Source organism: Phyllostomus discolor, chromosome 3, assembly GCF_004126475.2.
Source record: "Phyllostomus discolor isolate MPI-MPIP mPhyDis1 chromosome 3, mPhyDis1.pri.v3, whole genome shotgun sequence".
Taxonomy (NCBI): Eukaryota; Metazoa; Chordata; class Mammalia; order Chiroptera; family Phyllostomidae; genus Phyllostomus; species Phyllostomus discolor.
This window is the reverse complement of record NC_040905.2, coordinates 78,328,659-78,348,074: the sequence shown is the minus strand read 5'-3', so window position 1 is coordinate 78,348,074 and position 19,416 is coordinate 78,328,659. Positions and strand designations below refer to the sequence as shown.

The 19,416-nt window shown below is 34.9% G+C and overlaps 1 protein-coding gene across 2 annotated transcripts in view; it reads right to left on the bottom strand.

Annotated features, from left to right (window-relative positions):
• The window catches only part of COMMD10 (COMM domain containing 10), a 157,218-nt gene that overhangs the window by 15,526 nt on the left and 122,276 nt on the right, over window positions 1-19,416 (bottom strand). The gene's annotated exons all lie outside the window — the stretch shown is intronic.

The window sequence follows — 19,416 nt, the reverse complement described above, 5'->3', positions numbered from 1 at the left end:
TATGACTGCATGCTGTAAGGGCAGCACTGTATTGCCTGCAAACTTTAAATATTTTACTATTGGGGCCTTCGCAGAAAAAGTTTGCCAACCTGTACTATAGACAGATATCTTAAATTATTAGTTCTATTTACTAAAAGTGACCTAACAAGCATCCACATTCCACATTTTGTTCACTTTTGCTAGTTAAAAAGGACCAGTTGTTTACACGTAAGTGGAAGCCAGTAAAGTCAGCTGTGTTGAACATGGAGTAATTACTCATCTCAAGGTTGAAATTTCAGGGCTTTTTATTACTATCTGATGCACTCTTATGTTATAGGAAAGGCTAGTGATAGCTACCAAAGCTGTTAGATCATATCTTTGGAATAAACAGAATACATTATTTAGCAGCTCTTATTTATATAAGTTTTCAAACATTAATAAAGTCTTACATCATATAAATTTCTTTAAGAGAATACAAATGTGATTTAAAAATTTATATTAAAATAAGTTTTGTCTCAAGTTTTATCTCATTTCTAAAGTTTTTAAGTGCTTTTTTCAATGATTAGTTGCAAATATTTTATTTTAATGAGTCATATATTCATATGAAGTCCATAAACATTTTTTGTTAGTTTTAAAACTCCAGTTTACCTCTATTAAAAAGAAGCCAAAGGTTTGAATCAGAAACATTAAAAGTAGACTGTCCAGCTTTTGCTTGTTACATGTGGTCTTTCCCTGGAATAACTCACAACATAATAAAGCTACGCAATTTGGTTTAATATTTTGTATTTGTTGATGATTAGAGGGGCTAAATGCCTCTCTAGTATAGCCATTAATATTAGTGAGTTTTGTGATGTATGTCAACTTAATAAAACAAAACTTTCACTATCCTATTCAGAAGTTCTCAATAATAATTTTGAACTTGAAATTACTTTATAACATTCTTTTATAGTGCTGAAAAATAAACAAGGGTTTCAAAGACATTTCCTGTCCTGAAAAGAAAAAAAAAATGACAAAATGGTGAGATCATCTATCAAACATCATTTTTTTATTACAGGTCACATCAGGCTTTGATATCATAGGTTCATAGACTGGGAAATTAAGACACAGATTATATCATAGTTGAATGGCATACTATATGACAACAGGTTAGATGTATTTAACCCCAAGGTGATTATAAGTACTTTTTACTTTCAACTCAGATCTGAGTTGAAAATATAAAATTGGTAAGGTTGGTGAGATTTACCCAAATAGTTATGAAAAAATTACTCACTTGTGTCATAAAGTAGGAAAAAGTCAATGATAATTTAAAAAAATAGAATGTTTGTGTGAAGCAATGTTGTTTAAAATGGGGTTAAATAATGGCTTAAGGGTTTCTCTTTTAGACATTTATAAAGAGATTGTCTTAAATTAAAGTTTGCAGAAACTTGCAGAAGCAGCCAAGGACTATGCTGCAGATCAGAACTTTTCCAAATCGACACAGATGCCTAGTAGGTGGGCCAGACTTACCTGAAACCAGAATGATTGGTAACAGAGTTCTTAGAAGTTGATCTTCCAGATAGTGGCTTAGGAGTAATAACCATATTACTGATCATGATCATTGGTCTTGATTTGGAATGTTAACCCACTTATGTTTATGTGGTAAAACCTAGATTTGAGATGAGTAGTAAGGCATACTAAATGCACTGAGCAGGATTAGTAATACACGCTAACTTTCATTTGGGAATGTTCACCAAAATGATTACCCAAAGTAGCAGTATCCCTTCCCCTTTCCTTTCAACCCCCTGTGCCACTGCCTCTTCTAAAGACTTATTGCTCAAAAATTGGAATGCTTAATTTACTTAAATTCCTTTTCTTTAGTCTCATCATTAATTTCTAGACCATTCTAAATACTGATGGCCAACTCAATTTTTAAAGTGCTACTTTCATTAGGTTGTTCTTCTACTAAAAATAGTCAATATCTCTCCAATTACCAACAATTAAGGTTCTATCTCTTTTTGCCTAGATGTCAAAGCTTTCCATAAACAGGTCCCAGTCTACCGCTTACTTTTTAATTAAAAATACTTAGAATGTTAAAATTACAGGCACTAATATAACAGATATTTATGTAACCCAACACCTTAGATATACCTCATATTAACCTTTTGCCTTTAAAGAAAACACCACACATCTCATTCCCCCCCCTTTAGTAGAAGGATAAAGACTTGTTAGAAATAAAAATATAAAGAAGGAAATCAGAGACAATAAACAAGACTTAAAATGTAAAAATATAATTATTAACTACACTAAGATCAGAAGAATAATTTTTTAAATGCTACCCATTACTAATATTAGACTGGAAAGTTGAAAATAAGAGAATAATAATAAAATGACAATTAACACCTCTTTCACCTTCATTTCAAGTTTGTGTTAGAGGTAAAATTAGACTTGGTCTTCGGAGACAGGATTCAAATATTCAGGAACAGGGTAAAGAGTATTTACTGATTTTCCAACCTCCATCCCCTTTTCCTCTACCAAAGGGTAGATAAGACTGGCAACGCATAGATGAGAAGGAATGAAAGCCAATTATCTTCTTTAATAGCATACATATATATGCAAATGAGATTCTTACAACCCAAGGAATCAAAATTATTGACAAAATCATTTCTTAACAAGTAACTATATTCATGGAAAAGTAGGAAGAGGTGCTTAAGAAAAGGCTAGAGACTTCCAGTCAAATGGCAGTATAGGCAGACGTGACTCGCCTCTTTGCACAACCACATCAAAATTACAACTAAAATACAGAAGAACCATCACTCAGAATCATCAGAAGTCGAGTTGAATGAAAGAATGACAACTACAGAATTCAAGAAATCACATCCATTCAGTCTGGTAGGAGGGGTGCAGATGCAGAATGGGCTGGCCCCACACCCAAATGTAGCGGATAAAAATTTGGGAGGTATATCTTGGGAGTGAGGAGGCCCAGACGCACACCAGGTCCCCCAGCCCAGGGTTCCGGTGCCAGGAAGGTAAGTTCCCACAACTTATGGCAGCAAAAGTCAGTGGGGATTGAGTTGGTAGAAGAAACTGCTAAGACACCAAGCAGTTTCTCTTACAGAACCTATACATGGACTTACCTACTCAGACTCACTCTCTCTGTGCTCCACCACCCACAGCACATATTAGGACATACTCAGAGAATCTGAAGTGTCTGGCATCCAGGCAAACAGAGGCCACTGTCCCTTTTCTAAACCTTTGTCCCACAGAGCCCACAAGCTGGTGCCATATCTGAGACTCCATCAACCTAGCTAACACTGTTTAACCTGCCTTGGAGGTTCCCAGAAACTCTGCCCCACCCAACTCACAGGCCTACCCAAGCAGCCTTTCCATATGAATGGCTTGTCTTGGCTCATGCTTCACAACTTCCTAACTCCTGTCAAACAGGCAACAGCTGGCCTTAGTGAGCCCCAGATCTGGCATTAGCAGTAGTCAGCCTAGATTTATAGCGTGGCTTTCCCTGGGAATCTCTAAACCCAGAACAAGTAGCAGCCATCTCAGACTGCATTATAGCTCAGGCAGGGTGCCCCAAGCAAAACACAAATGGGGGCTGACCTTGGCCTGCACCACCTGGGAAAGCCAATGGACACAGCTACAGACCACTCTGGAGCACCAACACCCTGCCCCTGCACAGTTGATCCTCCACAGAGGGTGGAGGTTGGTGGTAAGTAGTCACACCCAATCCTTGCAGCTGACTGGCCTAGGTAAATCCCTCCCATTGATCTGCCAACAGCAACCAAGGCTCAATTACAAAGGAGGGTATATTCAGCCCACACAAGGGGCACACTTCGAGTGCCCAGCTTGGGTAATAGGGGAGGCTGTGCCACTGGACTCCACAGGACACCTTGTACATTAGGCCATGCTACCAAGACAGGGAGCCATAGCAGTTCTACCTAACATGTAGAAACAAACACAGGGAGGCTGCCAAAATGAGCAGACAAAGAAACATGGCCCAAATGAAAGAACAGAAAAAAACTCCAGAGAAAGAGCTAAACAAAATGGTGATAAGCAATCTATCAGATGCAGAGTTCAAAACACTGGTTATAAGGATGCTGAAAGAACACAGTGAGGACCTCAACAGCATAAAAAAGATCCCAGTCAGAAACAAAGCATACACTAATTGAAATAAAGAACAATTTATAGGGAAACAACAGTAGAGTGGATGAAGCTGAGAATCAAGTCAATGATTTGGAACATAAGGAAGCAAAAATCAGAACAATAAGAAAAAAGAATCCCCCCAAAAGTGAGGACAGTGTAAGGAGCCTCTGGGACAATTTTAAGAGGTCCAACATTTGCATCATAGGGGTGCCAGAGGAGAAGAGAAAGAGCAAGAAATTGGAAATCTGTTTGAAAAAATAATGAAAGAAAACTTCCCAAATATGATAAAGAAAATAGGCACGCAAGTCCTGAAAGCACAGTCTCAAACAAGATAGATGCAAAGAGGCCCTCTCCATGACATATCATAATTAAAATACCAAAGTTTAAAGATAAAGAGAGGATCTTAAAGGCAGCAAGAGGAAAGTAGTTAGTTACCTACAGAGGACTCCCATAAGACTATCATCTGGTTTCTCAAAAGAAACTTTGCAGGCTAGAAGGGATTGACAAGAAATATTCAGTCATGAAAAGCAAGGACCTACAGCCAAGACTGCTCTATTCAGCAAAGCTATTATTTTGAATGGAAAGGCAGCTAAATTTCTTCCCAGCTAAATTTGTAAGAAACTGATCTCAATTCTTTGGAAAAAAGCTAAAGGATTTCATCATCACCATACTATTATTATATGAAATGTTAAAGAGACTTATTTAAGAAAAAGAAGATCAAAACTATGAACATAAAATGGCAAAAATACATATCTATCAATAATTGAATATAAAAAAGCAACTAAGCAAACAAGAACAGAGGCAGAATCATGGATTCAGAGAGCATTTTGATAGTTGTCAAATGGCAGGAAGGTGTGGGGGAATGGGTGAAGAGGTGCAGGGATTAAGAAGTACAAACAGGTAGTTACAGAATAGCCATGGGGATGTAAAGTACAGCACAGGAAATGGAGTAGCCAAAGAACATGCATGACCCATGGACATGAACAATTGTGGGGGGATTGCCTGAGGGAGTGGGGGCTGCTGAGTGGAGGGGGACAAAGGGAGAGAACTCAGGACAACTGTAATAGCACAATCAATAAAATATAATTTGAAAACAAAGGAAGAGGCTAAAATATCTGGAAAAAATCAGCATTGTATGGAAATGGTGTTTTTAGAAAAAGTTAAATAGCCCTAAATTAAAAATATATAATTCATTATATAAAGCCATAAATATTAACATGAAAATGACTGGAAAAAGTATCAGGCAAAAATATGGCTCAGACTAATCAAATATTTTCTAACTTTAACTGAGTAAGATTTTTTATCTTACTTGCTGCCTGAAAGCCAAGTCACCTTCACAGGTGTATGAAGTAAAATGTGAAATTCGGGAGGAATCAGTCTGCATAATGATCTTAGAACAGGGGTGTCAAACTCATTTCACCAGGGGTGGGGGGCCACATCAGCCCTCTCAGTTGTCTTCAAAGGGCCCAATGTAATTTGAGGACTGTATAAATGTAACTACTCCTTAACAATTAAGTGAGAGCTCGGTGATGTCACCAGGTAGAAATAAGGTGCCAGATGGGATAAAACAAGGTGGAGGGCCAGATTCAGCCCTTGGGCCTAGTGTTTGCCCCCTGTGCCTCAGTAGAACTTAGATCACTAATTGTGGCAACGAATCACAGGTTTAGTGGGTGGCCCATGATTTCTCCAAGTGTATCAGCTTTCCCCTGACAGGCATGGCAGGCTATCTTTCCTCTAGAAATACTACGTTTAGAGAATACTATGTCAGTACTTTAAAATAAGGTATTTACATGTAACCACTGACATCACAGTAAAAATGAAATTCTGTTGTCAGTGCAACTCTCCTTAATGTTGTCTCTTTAAATATTGACATGCTAAGGCAAGATATTTAGATGTGATAAAGGGTGTGATAGGAGTTCTTCGGAAGACAGGTTTATTTTGTCAGATCAACTCAGACATATTTAGTTCAGCTACAGATAATGTTTTCTAAGATTAGATATAGAACAACATTAAAATCTGTAAAATATTTTATAACACCTTTGTAAGAAAACTGACCTCAATTCTTTGGACCTTGACCAGATTCCAGTTTAGATCATAGCTTTCCACTGAAATTTTCTCCTACAGCTAAAGAAGAAAAATATAACTCAATTTTAAAATAATGTATAATTTGGATTTATAATTTACTAATACCACAAAAATAAGGTAAGGTTTCGAATTTTTTAAAAATATTTTATTTATTTATTTTTAGAGAGGGAAGGAAGGGAGATAGAGAGAGAGAGAGAGAAACATCAATGTGCGGTTGCTGCGGTTATGGCCTGCAACCCAGGCATGTACCCTGACTGGGAATCGAACCTGCGACACTTTGGTTTGCAGCCCGCACTCAATCCACTGAGCTACGCCAGCCAGGGCTTAGGTTTCAAATTTTAAATTAAAACATATGCATTATATTGAAGGGCCTGTGCAAGCACAAAGATTTTTTTCCCCATGTATTCAAATTAACTTTGGCCACCCTAGGTTCACTTAGTTACAGAGTAAAGTATATTTTAAATATTCGATGCAATTCTTAAATATACTCTGTGTCTAAGTTTTACCAAGTCTTAGGGCCACTCTTCCCTTCTACCTTTAATCCATCCAATTCTGATCATGGGCTTCTTTTTCTAGAGTTTTTAGACCCTTTCGAAGACTCTTCTCATTTCTGGTAGAAGTTCAAATCTAGGTTGCCTGAGGTTGCCACTTCAGTCTTCCCACAATTCAAGTTGAATTATCTCTTCCCTACCACCTCTCCATGGATGCTATACAAATTTGCTAATTACTAACCTTGAACACTTCTATATTTTCTCCAAACAATGCCTTTGTTCCCAATGCCCCCTCCAGTGAGAATATATTCCTTGAACTAATGTCCACATGGCAAATTCTGGGTCTGCTAAAACACTTCTTCCATGAGGTCTTCTCCATCTCCCAACAGGAATGCATCGCTCCTTCTGGGTCAGCAGTGCAGCACCAAACACATTCTACCTTATGCCATTTCCCCCCTGAATATATCATCATGATATAACACCAACACCAATAAATGGTGTTAAGAAAGTTGGACAGATACATGCAAAAAAGAAAACCTAGACCACCTTCTTAAGGGATGCACAAAAATAAACTCAAAATGGATTAAAGACTTAAATATAAGACTGAAAACCATAAATTCTTAAAGAAAACACAGGGAGTAAAATCTCAGATATTTCTCATAGCAAAATGTTTTCTGATGTATCTTCTCAGGCAAGAGAAAACATAAACAAAATGAAAAGACAATTCACTGAATAGGAGAATGTATTTGCCAATGATGCACCTGATAAGGAAGGAGGTAGTATCCAAAATTTATAAAGAATTTATAAAACTCAACACCAAAAAAAACAATCCAATTAAAAATTAGGCACGAGACCTGAACAGACACTTCTCCAAGAGGATGGGCAGATGTCCAATAGACATATGAAAAAAATGTTCCACATCACTAATCATCAGAGAAATACATATTAAAATCACAATGAGATGTCACCTCACAACTGTCACAAGGGCTGTCATCAATAAATGAATGAACAACAAGTGTTGGTGAGGATGTAGAGAAAAGGAGACCCTAGTGCACTGTTGGTGGGATTGCAGATTGGTGTAGGCACTGTGGAAAACAGTATGGAGTTTCCTCAAAAAATTAAAAATGGAACTGCCTTGTGACCCCGAGATTCCACTTTGGGAATATATCTGAAGAAACCCAAAACACTAAACCAGGTTTGGTAATAGCCCAAATGCCCATCAGTAAATGAGTGGATAAAAAAGCTGTGGTATATTTACACAATAGAATATTACTTGGCCATAAAAAAGAAGAAATCGTACCTTTAATGACAACATGGATAGACCTGGAGAGTATTATGCTAAGTGAAACAAACCAGTCAGAGAAAGACAAATACCGTATAATTTCTCCTATATGTGGAATCTAATGAACAAAATAAACAAAGAAAATAGAAACAGATTCATAGATACAGAAAACAGACTAACAGCTGTCAGGAGGAGGGGGTTTCGGTGCCTATATGAAAAAGGTGAAGGGATTAAGCAAAAAAAAAAAAAAACCCAAAACAAAAACCTCAAAGACAGACAATAGTACAGTGATTACCAGAGGAAAAGGGGGCAGAGGGAGGTAAGAAGAGGGTAAAGGGAGGGTAAATAATGACAGGAGGGTGGACTTTGGATGATGAATACACAATACAACATACAGATGATGCATTACAGTACTGTACCCTTGAAACCTACACACTTTTCATTAACCAATGTCATTGTAATAAATTTGATAAAAATTTTAAAAAGAAAATGAATATACCAGGACTTGACAAATAATACCTAGATAATATTCCATTTTATAATAAGTTGAGCTATAAATTTTCAAATAACTAATATTGAAAAAAACTGGCCCTAAGTTCAGTCTTCAACTCTAAGAAAATCATACCTTAGTTGTTAATGATGAAATCCAGGTATTATATCTTGTTACATTATTGACAATTAAGGAACTGAAGAATTATGGATAAAATAAAAACACATATGTATGTCAATCTAAATCCTCTTAGGTTCTCCTTAAATTTAATTTTTAAGGGCAACAAAAAGAAATTTGCCCATAATATATGTATTAATCACCTACTGTACTGAGAATTGCATTAACTGATACTTGGACAGTTTTGAGGGATGCAGGAATTTTAACATAATAGGTAAATGTGGGCCAAATGGAAATATACAAACCTAGAATCAAAAATCTAGACTCAGAAAAAGACAGGGGAAAACACTGATTTAAAAAGAAGTACAGCATCCAGAAGTCAAAAGCTCTTGAGTCAGATTGCTTTTGCTTGAATCCTGGTTTCACCAGTTACCAGTGGTGTGGCTTCACACAAAGTAATTAATCTCCCTGTGCCTTGCTCTCCCCTGATCTGTGAGTGAAATAATAATAGTAACTTATCTCAGGATTGTAGTGAAGATCATATGATATGTAAAGTGCTTGAAATAGTAAATGACGCAAAGTCAATGTTCAATAAATATTAGTTAATATATTATAAAACTAAGGAAAAAATAATATTTCTGAAGCCCAAACACTAAGAATACCAGAGGCTGACAAGATATCCAGAAGACACAGTCCTGAAGCAGTGAGTCTACAAATCTTAAACAAGAACAATCTAAGTTTATAAATGAAAACAAAAGGCAAACACTAAAAATTAGTGTTGGTTGATAGGAAGGAGTAAACCAGAGGTCCACATATATGCAAAGGCTGCAAATAAAAATTTAAAAATGAATGAAAAAAATGAGACAGGAGTCAGGTATTTTGCTCAGTAATAACCAGAAAGGTGTCAAATAAATGCACTAAAATGAAAACTGCTAATCATGGTAACATATTTTTGTATGTACCCAACTATATCTACTGCTCCATTTGACAAAAGAACCTTATTAATATGTGAAAAGAATGTACATCAACATCATTCTAACCTTACTAACAAATAAAAATAACATAAGGAACATCAACATCACCTCATACTCCCCCCCACCGCCAGTAAAAATCGAGAAAATCCTCCAAATATTTGTAGAAGAACAACTTCATATTACCCTGGCAAAATTAGTACAACTTTAAAAGTAAAAACCAATTGTCACATCAAGATTTTCAGATTCCATATCTCTAGGGGTACACCTCTGATTTCTGATTGCATTCAACTTTTCTGTTCAATAAACAGGTCTGAACATTATAATCAACTTCTTTTTAATCAAAACTAGTCATACTAGCAAATTAGGTAGTACTGAGAAATGTATTTCATTATGGTACTTTTCTTTTTAAGTATGTTTTTAATCAGTTTTGGATGCAGGTGCAACTTTAAAATAAAATCAACAAATTTCCATGGAATACAGATAACATAGGAACTGGCTTTGCTAGGAAAAATTAAAAGACGAAAATAAAATCAAATTTTGTAAGTCTCCATGAAGTAGTTCATATATAAAACAATCTTAATGATTTAATTAATAATTTATAACTTTCACAAAGAGACTATGTTGTTCCATGTCTTCCTATTTTTGAATAATTTAATGGAAAAAACATAATACTTATATCACAAAGAAACCAGAACTACATAAACTAAAATATTTCCTTAATCTATTCTAAATACCTATCAGCAAGCTTTGTTTCAAAATATAATAGTGAAAAATATGACAAATTCAAGCCCAAGGTTTAATTTTAAATTAATTCATTTTTCCAAAAAATATAATTAATTAGTGAGATTATAAACCAATCAACCTGTCCACTTAAGTAGATACTAATTAATTTACTTGTACAGATTGGCTATTGCTTTGCATGAATATTAATATGATACCTGATTTTCTCTTTTTATTGAATCTTGCCTAGAATAAGCTAGTGAATTCTTTATATTCCCTCTTTACTTTCTTAAAATATTGGTAAGTAAAAATTTACCTACATGTAGCTGACATGTTATGCTATTTTTGAAAATAACATGCCAAGTTAGTAAAATGGGTCAATATTGAGCACTAAATATATCAAAAAATCCATTTGTTATTGTAAAATAAAAACATCACTTAAGCAAATTCTTCTTAAACAGGATGACTAACAGTAAACATTGTGCAAGAAATTTATCCCAAATCAGTAGTTTAAATATGCATTCTTGTGGGGAAAAAAATGCATGAAGAAGGTTAATGATAAATAAATGGCTTTTATAAACTCATTAAGCACTATAAATATTTAGAACATTCTCCTCCTTTAAAAATTGTTGATAAGCCTCCATTAAATGGTTTCATAATCTTTTTTGTTTCTCTTAATTTCAAAATCTGTACTTTTACATTTTACTTGAAGAGAAAATGGATCACATCAGCAAAGGAGGGTATATTTACTTCTTCCCTTTCCCCTCAAATGCCACATAGAGTATATTTTTAAATAGAAGAAACATTAATACTTCAGGTAAGTAAGAAAAAATACCAGTGCATACCAGAAAATCTGAGGAAATACTGTAAACTAAAAATCAGAAGATATTTGATTAAAGAAAAAAAGTCAAATCAGAGAAAACTGTAGCTAAAACAAGCAAAGGAGAAGCTACTATAGAGGCCCAGAGAAAACTAAGTTCATGGTCAATAAATAACAAAAGCAGGAGTATATTTTCTCAAATGTGATTTCTGACTATGGAGAGTCCCTGAGTGGGTAGTGGGATTAAAGGAACAAAACAAGGTGGCAGGTCATTTATGAAAAGGGAGCCTCAAACCCTTGTTGCGGATGATGAACTTCTGCAATAAGGAACATCCTACCCAGTCATACGCCCTCCTTTTGCCCTGCAAGTCAAGGGATGAAGTTTTTGCCATAAGAAGCGTATCTCAGAGACACAGACAACAGTATGGGGATTACCAGAGGGAAAGGGGGGTTGGGCAGGAGACCTGAGAAGAGGGTACAGAGGGGAGAAAAAGTGAAGGAGACTTGACTTCGAGTGGTGAACATATAATGCAATATACAAATGATGTATTATTATAAAACTGTACACTTGAAACCTATGTAATGTCACACTAATAAATTCAACACAAATTTTAAAAAATCTTATTACCTCAAGAAATAAAAAGGGATGGATTCATTGGGGCTAAGGAGTAAATACCCTCCAGCCACAGAACCACCCAATCTCAGTTTTTAGCTATACATACTACAACCAAGATTCAATGACCATTTGTGAAAAAATTAGTAAGACACTAAATTTATACTGAAGAAATAATATTTAGGCAGAGTAAAAGAAACAGAAAAACACTTTAAATATAACTGACATTCTCAGTAAGATGAGGGAAAAAGCACATAATCAACAACAAAAAGAACAGACTATTCTGAAAAAGAGGTCTACAAAAATAAAAACATGCCTGATAAAATAATGACAAAACAAAGCCTAAAGAAATGAACAGAATATTTAAAAGACCCAGCTAAGGATCAAATTATTGAGCTAGACAAGAATAAGAGATTCTCCATAGTGCACTGTAAAATGAGGAAAACAGAGAGAGAACTGGGAGACAGATTTGAGAGCTCCCGTAGCTATCTAACAGAAGGATCAGAAAAAACTGAGTGAGAAAGAAATCACGGAAATAAAAAAAGAAAATTTTCCTTAGCTAAACACAGAATCAGGTTTTCAGACTAAAGGGGACAGAGGCACCCGAAGAACACTAACAAAAAGAGACACTTAATCACATCCTAGTGTACTATCAGAGCTCTGTGAATATGAATTTCAAAGTCTTCTGGGGGGATTGTGTGAGGACAGATGGATGGAGGAAAGGAAACAGGTGATCTGCAAAGTTATAAAAATCATATTGCTATCAGAATTTGTTTTGGCAAATACCAAGAGAAGTCAACAGAACTGTTTCTTTAAAATTCTAAGGTAAAATTATTTAAATGTAGACTTCTGTCAAACCTAAATAACAATCAAGTGAGAGAGTAAATACATGTTTTGGCCATACAAAGACTCAGACTAGCTTAAACCCTTCAGATACAATAAAATAATTACTAAATGATTAATTCTAGTAAAAAACATCAGTGAGGAAGATGTGAAATAAATTGTGACGTCCCAAACCAGTAAAACTAAATTTACTAGATTAAGTTTAGTAAAACCAAATTTAACTATTTATTGATTGATGCATGTTATTTTAAAAAAATCTAAAATTAAAGTACAAAAGTATTTCTGAATGACTATCAGGGAGGAAGAAATGCATATATACTAAAAACTCTAGATATTGTGGAAAAGAATACTAATATTCAGTATGAGAAAAGTTTTTGGATGTCCTCAAAATAGTCCTTATATTCAGTTATACAAAGGGATACCTGACAACAGTAAAAACAAAACAAAAAAAAGACCCAATTTCTGTGCTATCATATTTAATATACATTTATTTTTCTCCATCCATACCTATATTTGTACATCAGTAACTCCTTATTGATGTGTTAACATCACCATCATACTGTTCCTGGAGCTGCTGAGCCCTCTTTAAAACTAATTACACAAAAATGATTATATTGGGTTGGCCAAAAAATCTATATGGTTTTTCCATAAAATAATTATTTTTCATTTTTACCAATAACTTCATTGAGTTGGATATTTTGAGTATGTCAGCTATCCCCCATTTGGTATAATGTAAATTATTCTCAATTAATGTCTCAATGAAGTTGGTATCAACTTCAACTGGTCTACCTTATTCCATATGGAGCATCATCCAGTGAGAAATCTCTAGCACAAAACTTCACAAACCACTTTTGACACTTCAATCAGTCACAGCACCTTCTCCATACACTGTACAAATCTTTTTTGTCATTTGAACTGCATTTTACCTTTCTTGAACTAATAAAGCATAAAGTGCTGAAAATATTACATATTTTCTTCCATCTTTAATATTAAAATGGCTACAAAAAATCCACCAATTTTGACAAGTTGTTTTTAAATGCACACTGATATGACAGCTGTCATGATACAATCTAACAAAATTTCTTCTAATGGAGTTAAAGACAACAAAGCGCTCCTAGAGCCACCTTATGGGAAAAAACAAATGAACTTTTTGGCCAACCCAATATATGGCTTTGAATGCTCTGTGGAAGGGAACCAAATAATGAAATCAGATATACAAAACTGTAATTCAGAAAGCTTCAGTATTAATGCTTAGAAAACTTTATCTTGGAGTTACATTATACAAAAGTCCATATTTGAGAATCTTCAAATTATCTATTGATAATTTTCTAATTAAAATTGACCTGAACCCACCACAATAGTCTTCATTTTGTTTAGTAAATAAGTTTGATGTCTTATTTTTCTTTAAAATAAGAAAAATAAATTTTCCTTTAATCAAGGAAAATTTACCTTATTTTGAAAAGAACTGATATATTTACAAGAAAGAACACAAAATTATAAACTAGTGACATGATCTTAGGTAAAGGGACTGCTGCTAACAATACTCATGAAAATTAATTTTGAGGGTCTAAATGACCCATCAATTTAAGATGTACTCATTAAGAGGAAACCAAGGGTCTAAGCTGTTTTGATTGTTTTGCTAAACTGCCTCCTGTGACCCTGGATGGGTGGCTCAGTTGGTTGGAGCGTCATCCCATACACCATAAAGGTTGTGTTTGGATCCCTGGTCAGGGCATGCAGTATGGGAGGCAACCGATCGCTGTTTCTCACATCCATGTTTCTCTCTCTCCCCCTTCCTCTCTCCTAAAATCAATAAACATATCCTTCAGTGAGGATTTTTAAAAATGCCTTCCTGTGCTTTTTCCTTTTATAAATTTCAGATAAAAATAAATGTTTCTACAGCACAGGACATCTGGAAATGGATAATATAGAAGTTTAAACTATTAAGTAGATTGAAAACAAAATCAGCCTATTTTCCCACTCAGCTGCCAAGAAGAGGTTATATATTCGAAATATCTACAAAGGATCTGTGCAAGATTTAAGACTTGTTTACAAGGTCTGTCCAGCAAGTATCCATCCATGTAATATGCAAAATAGAGACATTTACTGAAGAAGATACAAGATACAAGAAACATGGTACATAGGATAATGACATCTCAGTCCCCTTCAAAGTTATGACCTTCCTGAGGAAATCTGGTTCCTTGGCAGTGGTTTGGATCAAGTCATTAGCAACTGCAGTATGATATCCCTTCTGCTCTGGTAGCAGAAGCCATGGAACAAATTTTGCCACAACGTGTTTCATGTCAAGATTTTGTGTCAAAATTTCAGACACGGAATTTTTTGGAATCCCCAGATTAGCTTCTAGTTCTCACACTGTGAGTCGCTGGTCTTTGTTGATTGTAGCCTGTACACATTCAATACTTTCTGGTGTTCTGCTTGTTGCAGGACTTCCAGAATGTGGATCACTTCCAACAGATTCTCAACCATCTTTGAAGCATGTGTGCCACACTTTTATTTGTGCTGCACTCATTGCATCATCCCTGACAGCCTTCTGAATCACCTGAATAGTTTCTGAGGAGGAATGTTCAAGCTTAACACAAAATTTGATGCAGATTCGTTATTCTACTTGCTTAGTCATTTTGAATGTGATGGCCACACAGTACACATGCTCACTCAATGGCACCTACTGCCCCCACAGTGAAGTCATCATTGTTCACACATGCACATTCCAGTCCACTCTCCTTGGCTGCCAGGTAACACAGATGTCATGCAAACTGTTCTCATTATATTAACAATGGCTGGGCTTTTGCCTCACATATCTTGTTTGAAATGTCAGTGAGAGGGAGAAATTACTTCTTGAAACATAAATCCAAGGATCATTAATCAAGACTCTTCCGAACTCAACTGTCATACGAATGCATGGGAATGGTAATTTCTATAGCACCCAAAATACAAAACATTAAGTCTATTACAGATTTAGACCAACAATACCCAAATTTACTTCAGCATAATCATGTCCATGCTTACTAACCTTCGGGAACAGGTAGAAAAGTACTCTTCATATACTCAATAACTCCAAAATGAATAGAAGTTAGAAACTTTACTACTTGAAGTTTTCACTGGTCTCTAAGGTCAGTCTCATTCGGTGACACAAGATCATTTGGGAATTTACAACAATATGGCTAACTTTCATTACATTGAGATTCTTTCTTTTGACCATATGTCCACCCAGAAGCAAGGCACAACATTTGAATAAAGTAAAATATGGACTTGCCACTCTTGGGACATTTTTCAAATGCTTTTGGAAATTTTTATATAAGGTAATTTCATTCATGAATATTTGAGCTCATTTACTTAGCTGAGAATGAATACAAAAATAGCTCCATATGCATATCCATGACAATTTAAGGAAATGAAAAAAACTTAAGATTGGGTTTTAAATGCAATTTTTCTAAACACTATAATTCACATTACTAAATGTTTTAAAAACAAGAAATATGTTCTTCTCTTCCACTTAATGAGATCAACCTTTGTCAATGTTTTACTAAAGCATTCTACATATTACAGGCAAAAAAGATGCAACCCAAGAGACTAAATAATTCTGAATTTGTTTTTAGCATATATGTATGTATATTACTAAATATCGGTATTGGCTTATGCTATCACTAAATTCAAACTAAGATTATAAAATGTAAATACTACCTAATTGTTCATAAATCATATCCTACCAACATATTAGTGAATGAAGGTGTCTTCAAAGGTAAAAAGTCATTTCTGGTAGATTCCTAAGATTAGGCTACCAACAGTGAATTACTCTTGAAAGTAGAGTTGGCTTCAATTTGAAAAGTCTGTGCAAAGAGGAACAAACACTTAATGAAAAATAAAAACAAAAATAAGAACCTAACAGAAAATTAAGCATTTATAATAATATAAGGGCTTCAAAAATAATGCATGAGCATAATAATGGCAGGTTTCATCTGTCTTCTTGTCTCAATGGAAGCATTAACTAGGAGATCTGTGTATGTGGGTAGGCTTGGACACAAGCAAGCTTCAATTTAGGTAGGAGCTGTAGTGAGCAGGTAGGAAGCCAGCTGTCAGGCTGCAACCCCTCAAAGGCCAGAATAATGTAGGCTTATCTGTAGAGTGCTAAGATGTACAACAGAAACCTTATCCCTTCCCATATGGTTCATTCCCTTTCTTTTAAGATGAGGCTCTGGTTTTCTAGCCTGGGGATGAAGAAGTGAGGTAAGGGAGCCAATGTCCTAGTTTCTCGAAAGGTTTAATTAGTCCTCCCGGTTTCAGCTCTGCGTCGTTTTCCTCCTCTTCATACTTGCAGATCTCAACCCGGAGGCTCTCTTTGGTTCAGGCAGGCTGATCGTTTCGTTTCCCCTTTTCTGCAGCCCCCTCACAGCTTGTTTTATCAGTCAACTCACTCCCATTTTCCCTTCTCCCAGTAATTTTAATGCATCACTCTGATTTTCTTTGCTGCATGGATCTATTTCTTTATGTGCTTCTATGTTTCTATTTCAGTGAGGTCTCAGGAGGGAAAAGAAGTCAATGTGTATACTCAGGCTTCTTTTACCAAGTAGGACTACTTTTTAAAAATTTTAATCACACTGCCCATCTAGTCCCTGTAACTGTGATTTCAAAAATCTTATCAGCTAACTTATAGAAAAGCTAACTTTTCCAAGATTTCAAATTTTGAAAACAAATTTTCAAAACTCCACAGCATTTCAATTTAATATAAATTGTCTACAGACAGGAAATCAATTACTTTCATACATGAAGTAATGAGAAAATTCTCATTACTATTTATACCCAATGCGTCATTAAGAAAATCTAATCCAACCAGTGAATCTCAAAAAAAGTTGTTTCTGTTTCAAGTTCAAAGGTTTCCTTACAATAAAATATATTTTTCTAATTATATAAGCAATTGACTAATTATCAGTTAGCTGCAAGATAAAAACTAGATGTTAAAACTTTGCTAATTTTCCCTATAGGAAGGCAATGAATGAAAAGGATTAACTACAATAAATATGGAAGTCTGAGCGAACATAAATTACCATTATTCATAAAATCAAATGTGGATAAAAAGAGTACAATCCTTAAAAATTAGAAAACATATTAACTTTATGACAAATATACCACTGAATAACAAATATGACTGTTAAGTGATTTCTGTGAATCACAATTAATTGAATTATTATGTCTATTACTTTACTGTCATTATCTCAATGTTGGGTCATAAAATCAGATGTGGAACAGATCTCTAGACAAGAATTTCCAAAGAAACAGAAATATAACAAGAAGCACAAGTTATATGAAGATAGCTTAAAATATGTGCTGTAGCCCTGGCTGCTATAGCTCAGTGGACTGAGTGCCGGCCTGCAAAGCAAAGTGTTACTGGTTCGGGACCAGTCACGGTACATGCCTGGGTTGTGGGCCAGGTCCTCAGTGGGGGCACTTGAGAGGCAATCACACATCAATATTTCTCTCCCTCTCTTCCTCCCTCCTTTCCCGTCTCTCTAAAAATAAATAAAAATCCTTAAAAAGAAATATGCGCTGTATTATAGACACTATTTTTTATTTTTATTTAGCTATAGAAATGGAAAAATTTTTTAAATTACAAAATAATATTGCTTATTTAATATAAACCCATAGAACATCTCAGCCATATTGTCATCATCTTCTAATTTTTGAGAATTCAAATTTCATGTAGTGAAGGAGGGCTATGATGGGAGGGGAGAGAGGATCTAAACTGACCTCAACTATCTCTTCTGATTTCTAAATTCTCTAGTTAATTTCACATACAAGTCTTTATTTATTATTTATTAATATCTTAATATTTTATTTATATCATAAATGTCACTTTTAATTTAATATCACTGTAACTTCAAAATCATATATTAGACAAGTATGTTTAAAATTAAAACCCTACATTAAGACAAATTCACACCAGAAAATCAGAGTTTGTGGTCTGCCATGGTCAGATCATTCAATTTATCCAGGTGTCGGACAAATGAAAGACCCAAACACTAATCCACAATAATCACTGGGATAGTGTTGGGAACCTCCCTAATTTCTGTCATAAACAACAAGTAAAGAATTTTTAAAATAAAAAATAAATAGTTACTTGTAATCATTTATATATTTGAATAGCCCCGACCACAGAAGTCCCAAGTACACTAAGGTAAAAAGAATACATGGTAGAGTCCTTATTTTAAAGGAAGAGTATAGCTGGTAACCAAGCTTTGAAGTGAACTAATAAAATAAATATTTTTTCTTTCACTAAAAACAATAGAAATTGCTAAAGACAATATTGCTGGCACTTAACACAGCATAAAATTGTAGTAATAGATATTGTACTAGTTTTGGTTCTTATTTTAGTGTTTTTAAGGACTGGTGGGAAAGTAAAGAAAAATAAGATTATCTGCACAGCCAGGCCACAGTAGTTCTCAACTTTGGCTCTAAGAGAACCAATAAGGACTTCTATTAAAATTTTTCTATTGCCAGGGTCATTCCCAAAGATTCTATAAATCTTTATGCCAGGTCTGGTGTACTAAAACTAACACGACAACAGTATATCAAAAAGCCCCTAAAAAACCCTGCATAGGTGACTGTGATTCCAAACTAATGTCTGGCACACCTAGCACAGACCAACTTCACCTTCTCGTGTCTTCCTTTACCTTTCCTAAGTCTTCACTGTAAATATCTTCATTCTTTCTCCAGTTCATCTTCCTAACTTCTGTGTTATACTTTTTCTCATTATTCCCCGCAGGTTGCTTTGCAGTTCCATCTATATCAGAACTGAAACTTTTGATGTTGCCCAAAAGCTACCCTGAAGTCAACTTATATACTCTAAAATGTTATT